The sequence below is a fragment of the Bombina bombina genome, chromosome 6, assembly GCF_027579735.1.
Source record: "Bombina bombina isolate aBomBom1 chromosome 6, aBomBom1.pri, whole genome shotgun sequence".
In the NCBI taxonomy this organism is placed as follows: domain Eukaryota; kingdom Metazoa; phylum Chordata; class Amphibia; order Anura; family Bombinatoridae; genus Bombina; species Bombina bombina.
Window position 1 is genome coordinate 399084123 of NC_069504.1, and position 6912 is coordinate 399091034.

Consider the following 6912-nt stretch of genomic DNA (forward strand, 5'->3'; position numbering starts at 1 on the left):
CTCCACTTGCTTAATGCTGCTCTGTCTCCCCAGTCTTCACTTGCTCAATGCTGCTCTGTCTCCCCAGTCTTCACTAGCTGGATGCTGCTCTGTCTCCCCAGTCTCCCCAGTCTCCACTTGCTCAATGCTGCTCTGTCTCCCCAGTGTTCACTTGCTCAATGCTGCTCTGTCTCCCCAATGTTCAATTGCTTAATGCTGCTCTGTCTCCCCAGTGTTCACTTGCTCAATGCTTCTCTGTCTCCCCAGTCTTCACTTGCTTAATGCTGTTCTATCTCCCCAATCTCCACTTGCTCCATGCTGCTCTGTCTCCCCAGTCTCCACTTGCTTAATGCTGCTCTGTCTCCCCAGTCTCCACTTGCTTAATGCTGCTCTGTCTCCCCTGTCTACACTTGCTTAATGCTGCTCTGTCTCCCCAGTCTCCACTTGCTTAATGCTGCTCTGTCTCCCCAGTCTTCACTTGCTCAATGCTGCTCTGTCTCCCCAGTCTTCACTAGCTGGATGCTGCTTTGTCTCCCCAGTCTCCACTTGCTTAATGCTGCTCTGTCTCCCCAGTCTTCACTTGCTCAATGCTGCTCTGTCTCCCCAGTCTTCACTAGCTGGATGCTGCTCTGTCTCCCCAGTCTCCACTTGCTTAATGCTGCTCTGTCTCCCCAGTGTTCACTTGCTCAATGCTGCTCTGTCTCCCCAGTCTTCACTAGCTGGATGCTGCTCTGTCTCCCCAGTCTCCACTTGCTCAATGCTGCTCTGTCTCCCCAGTGTTCACTTGCTCAATGCTGCTCTGTCTCCCCAGTGTTCACTTGCTCAATGCTGCTCTGTCTCCCCAGTGTTCACTTGCTTAATGCTGCTCTGTCTCCCCAGTCTTCACTTGCTTAATGCTGTTCTATCTCCCCAATCTCCACTTGCTCCATGCTGCTCTGTCTCCCCAGTCTCCACTTGCTTAATGTTTAGAGGAAAAGAGGGGGGGGAGTAAAAGGGAGTAGAGTTACAAGAATGGTACCAGGTTTAGCCTATATTAATTTGTAATAATAGTATTCTTATTACTAGAATTTGAGTTTGTATATAACAACAGCGAGACCTGGAGTGGATTATTCAATAGGGCAACTGACAACAACTAGACAAACTAGTTGTAACTGAGAGTACAACAAAGTTTAAAGAGAGAATAATTCCACTGAATATTATCAGACTAACTCTACTAATATCAAAAAGTGTTCAAAATAATTAAATCGTTCCCAATCATTCATACATTAAAGTTTATTAAATTAACTAAGGAACTCACACTCATTCAGTAGCAAAGGCTGTGAATTAAAACCACTTGAACTCTGTGGTTTGCGTAATAGCTATTAGATATATCAGTCCACTATTCAATATCCCCAATCCGTTTTTAAATTAGAATTAACTAAGCCCTTACAATCCGAGGGCTGTATTAATATTAATATATGATAATAAAGGATTGGAGGACATAAATTAAACCACTTCTTAATCTATTTTCCACAAGAGTAAGCACATTAAAAACAAAACAACAGGAGAGACTAAGCTGCCCCTGCCGGACCCCTGACGCGCGTTTCACGAACGCTTCCTCAGAGGGGGTGCGGGCCGCTGCTACTCGGCGTCTTTTATTTAATTGCAATGCCCACCACTCATACCGGATTGGTTAAACGAATGGGAGTTGTCTCCCTATGATTAGCTGAATATCCTATCCATCAAAGCATCAGCATCTTACGTATAAGGAACTCGAGATTAGACAGTGGGTGTGATTCTGGTCATCGCTTAGTCATAGCGGTAGGACCAATCCACAGCAGGGTTGTCATTCCTATACGGGGCGTGAAAGTTAGAGCTAATGTGATTGGACGATCAAGTGTCTCAGCACTATTTGTAAATATCGAGATTCACGAATTATAAATTCATCTGTAAATCTCTTTACACATCTACAATAAGTAATTTTCGAGACTATTATTTTTTACCCGCTCTGAAACGGATTAATAACAGGGTATATTAATGCAAAATGTGATATAAGACATGCAGACATTTCCTACCCTTATTACACATAAACGGCTCTAATGATCCACAATTAAAGCTTACTATAATATACAAACTGGTTATTCAGAGGTTTGCGATGTTTGTTGTTACTTTATCTTATATTCATTCACAGTAGATAATCACTGTTATATTGGTATTTATTATAAGGGTCTCAAATGTGCTCTTAAGACAGATATCAGTATATTAAGTTTACATTGGGTGTTTGTACTGCATGATTTTTTATATTGCATTGTAAAGTTTATTCCTCCTATCTTAGAGGTTAGTGTTAATGCATATACTGTCAACATAATATTTGCTTTTTTGCAAAAGGTCTTAGCTACAACTGCGTGTTAGAATACCTATGTTGTTACAAAAATATCTGTTGAACCAAAAATCATGACTGCAAATCCTATTTACTAGATTAGCTAATAGAGGAAGGGGTATGATATGAGTAAGAAATTTTATTAATTTACAGGAATTCAATATATTATCCTTATATTATGAGGACAGATAATATACCTAGATAAATAAAGATAAGAGATATACGTGAATATTTGTATTTATCTAAGCAGTGGCAGTATTTGGAACTTGATACTAATGTGTACAAAGGAGAATTTTTGTGTATAGTGGAGAGATTCTGTCTCTTTGTGATAAGTGCAAAAAATAAAAAAATACGAGGAATAAAAAGGGAAATAAACAACAATAGACCCAAAAATCTATTACTAGTGCAAAAGTCTTGTGGTAAGTGTGATTTATTTATAAAGTAACATAATTGCGTTACTTTCATATATGATGGGGTTAATAGAAACCCATTATAATGGTGAAAAAATAGTATATAATTAATATATTAATTTTATAAGGAATATCTGTTTCGAGTATCCTTACGTGGTGGTTATCACTTTTATTAGGAGCATCTTATTAGAGTCTCCTTGTGAGGTAACTGTACCTTTTACCCAGGTGTAAAGTGCTTTATAAATATAATTTAATACTAAATAGTGAAATGGTGCAAAGAAGCATGTTCGTTCAATTCCTTATTTGCATCGAGGTATTGTAACTTGTATTTATTATTACACATGATGTTATATATTGATTTGTGATATTTTTTAATTAATTTTATTACTTGATCATGTCTTATTATATTGACTGTAATTCCTGATGTCTTGCAGAGAATGGTTCACAGATAAACAAAGTAATTGTTGTAGTCATTCATTCCATTCGGTTTGACAGTATTTAGTAAGTAAATCCACTTGCATTCCATTTTCAGCAATATTTTTTCTATATCACCTCCTCGGATACCGAGAGATGCTTTTTGGATTACTGTGAATTTCAAATCTTTGGAAGAGCTCTTATGATATAATAAAAAATGTTTGGCAACTGAGGTTATTTTTTTGCCCTTTTTCAGATCCCGTTCAGCTGTTTTAATATTATAGCAGTGTTCCAAGATTCTTGTTTTTACCTCTCTGGTAGTCATGCCAACATAAAACATTTGGCACGAACAGTGTAGTGCATAAACCACTCCAATGGTAGTGCATGAGAAATGACAGGGTATCTTATGTACTCTGCCAGTTTTATCAGTTAGAGATTTGACTTTCCACACATATTGGCACGCTGAACAGGTGCCACAAGGATACATGCCTGGGTCCCTATGTTGTTTTTTTGCAGATCTTACAAAATGACTCGATACCAATTTATCTCTTAGGTTATTGGGTCTTTTGTATCCTAAGGATACTCTCTCTCCAATGAGGGGTTTTAAGGTTTCATCATTTTGTAGAATTTGCCAATGATCATTTATGATTTTTGTCACATGTCTCATCTGGGGATTATATGTAGTTATTAATCTAGGATGAGATTCGGTTTTTGTTTTATCCTTGGGTACTAGTAATTCATCCCTGCAAACTTTAAGCGCTTTGTATTTTGCTCTTTTTACAGACTTTTTACTATATCCTCGCGATATTAGCCTTTGTGACAGTGCAACACTCTCTGCCATATAAATCTCTTTATTTGTGCAATTACGGCGGAGTCTCAAAAACTCACCATATGGGATCGCTCTAAGAGTATTGGGTGAGTGGGCACTCGAATGGTGTAAGAGAGTATTGGTTGCTGTCTCCTTTCTGTAGATTGTAGTATTTATCAGGCCTTCGCTATTTTTGAATATTTTCAAGTCTAAGAAACATATCTCCTGCTGACTAGCAGAATATGTCAGTTTTATATTTAAATCATTTTCATTAAGTTTTTGCATGAATAGTTGTAAATCATCAAAAGTACCCTCCCAGATGAACAGCACATCGTCTATATACCGTACCCACAGTGGTATACATTCTGTATATGTTTGTAAATGATCAGAGAATACACGAAAGCGTTCCCAAAAACCAAGAAACAAATTTGCATACGTAGGTGCACATGCAGTGCCCATTGCGGTACCCTGTGTTTGGAGATAGTACCTATCATTAAATGTGAAGAAGTTATGTGTTAGAATGAAATGTAACAACTGAACTATGAAGGCATTGTGTGCTTCATTTTCTAGACTGTTAGACGCTAGGAAGTATTTGATGGCTTCTATGCCATCACTGTGCCTGATGTTAGTATAAAGTGACTCCACATCTGCTGTAACTAACCACATATTGTCTGTTAGTTCAATATCTTTTACCATTTGTAATACTTCCATGGTGTCACGGACATATGATGGTAATGTGGTTAGATATTCCCTTAGTCTAAGGTCTATAAATTTGCTGGCATTTTCAGTTAAATTATCATTTCCAGACATGATAGGTCTGCCAGGAGGTATTACAGGGTTTTTGTGCACTTTCGGTAGAAAATACAGGGTGGCAATCTTAGGGTTCTCTTTTGTCAAAAACTTCTTCTCAGAATTGGAGAGTATATTGTTCTCCCATGCATCCTTAATTATTCGGTTATACTGTATGAGGTAAGAGCTTTGGGGATTGAATATTAGTTGTTTATAGCAGGAATTATTAGATAGTTGTTTTGTGGCTTCATCTATATACATCTGTTGTGGCCATAAGACCACATTCCCACCCTTGTCTGATGGTTTTAATTCACAGCCTTTGCTACTGAATGAGTGTGAGTTCCTTAGTTAATTTAATAAACTTTAATGTATGAATGATTGGGAACGATTTAATTATTTTGAACACTTTTTGATATTAGTAGAGTTAGTCTGATAATATTCAGTGGAATTATTCTCTCTTTAAACTTTGTTGTACTCTCAGTTACAACTAGTTTGTCTAGTTGTTTCCACTTGCTTAATGCTGCTCTGTCTCCCCAGTCTCCACTTGCTTAATGCTGCTCTGTCTCCCCAGTCTCCACTTGCTTAATGCTGCTCTGTCTCCCCAGTCTTCACTAGCTGGATGCTGCTCTGTCTCCCCAGTCTTCACTTGCTTAATGCTGCTCTGTCTCCCCAGTGTTCACTTGCTTAATGCTGCTCTGTCTCCCCAGTCTTTACTAGCTGGATGCTGCTCTGTCTCCCCAGTCTTCACTAGCTGGATGCTGCTCTGTCTCCCCAGTCTCCACTTGCTCCATGCTGCTCTGTCTCCCCTGTCTACACTTGCTTAATGCTGCTCTGTCTCCCCAGTCTCCACTTGCTTAATGCTGCTCTGTCTCCCCAGCCTTCACTTGCTCAATGCTGCTCTGTCTCCCCAGTCTTCACTAGCTGGATGCTGCTTTGTCTCCCCAGTCTCCACTTGCTTAATGCTGCTCTGTCTCCCCAGTCTTCACTTGCTCAATGCTGCTCTGTCTCCCCAGTCTTCACTAGCTGGATGCTGCTCTGTCTCCCCAGTCTCCACTTGCTTAATGCTGCTCTGTCTCCCCAGTGTTCACTTGCTCAATGCTGCTCTGTCTCCCCAGTCTTCACTAGCTGGATGCTGCTCTGTCTCCCCAGTCTCCCCAGTCTCCACTTGCTCAATGCTGCTCTGTCTCCCCAGTGTTCACTTGCTCAATGCTGCTCTGTCTCCCCAGTGTTCACTTGCTCAATGCTGCTCTGTCTCCCCAATGTTCAATTGCTTAATGCTGCTCTGTCTCCCCAGTGTTCACTTGCTCAATGCTGCTCTGTCTCCCCAGTCTTCACTTGCTTAATGCTGTTCTATCTCCCCAATCTCCACTTGCTCCATGCTGCTCTGTCTCCCCAGTCTCCACTTGCTTAATGCTGCTCTGTCTCCCCAGTCTCCACTTGCTTAATGCTGCTCTGTCTCCCCAGTCTCCACTTGCTTAATGCTGCTCTGTCTCCCCAGTCTTCACTAGCTGGATGCTGCTCTGTCTCCCCAGTCTTCACTTGCTTAATGCTGCTCTGTCTCCCCAGTGTTCACTTGCTTAATGCTGCTCTGTCTCCTCAGTCTTTACTAGCTGGATGCTGCTCTGTCTCCCCAGTCTTCACTAGCTGGATGCTGCTCTGTCTCCCCAGTCTCCACTTGCTTAATGCTGCTCTGTCTCCCCAGTCTTCATTTGCTTAATGCTGCTCTGTCTCCCCAGTCTTCACTTGCTTAATGCTGCTCTGTCTCCTCAGTCTTCACTTGCTTAATGCTGCTCTGTCTCCCCAGTGTTCACTTGCTCAATGCTGCTCTGTCTCCCCAGTCTTCACTTGCTTAATGCTGCTCTGTCTCCCCAGTCTTCGCTTGCTTAATGCTGCTCTGTCTCCTCAGTCTTCACTTGCTTAATGCTGCTCTGTCTCCCCAGTCTTCACTTGCTTAATGCTGCTCTGTCTCCCCAGTGTTCACTTGCTCAATGCTGCTCTGTCTCCACAGTGTTCACTTGCTCAATGCTGCTCTGTCTCCCCAGTGTTCCCTTGCTCAATGCTGCTCTGTCTCCTCAGTCTCCACTTGCTCCATGCTGCTCTGTCTCCCCAGTGTTCACTAGCTGGATGCTGCTCTGTCTCCCCAGTCTCCACTT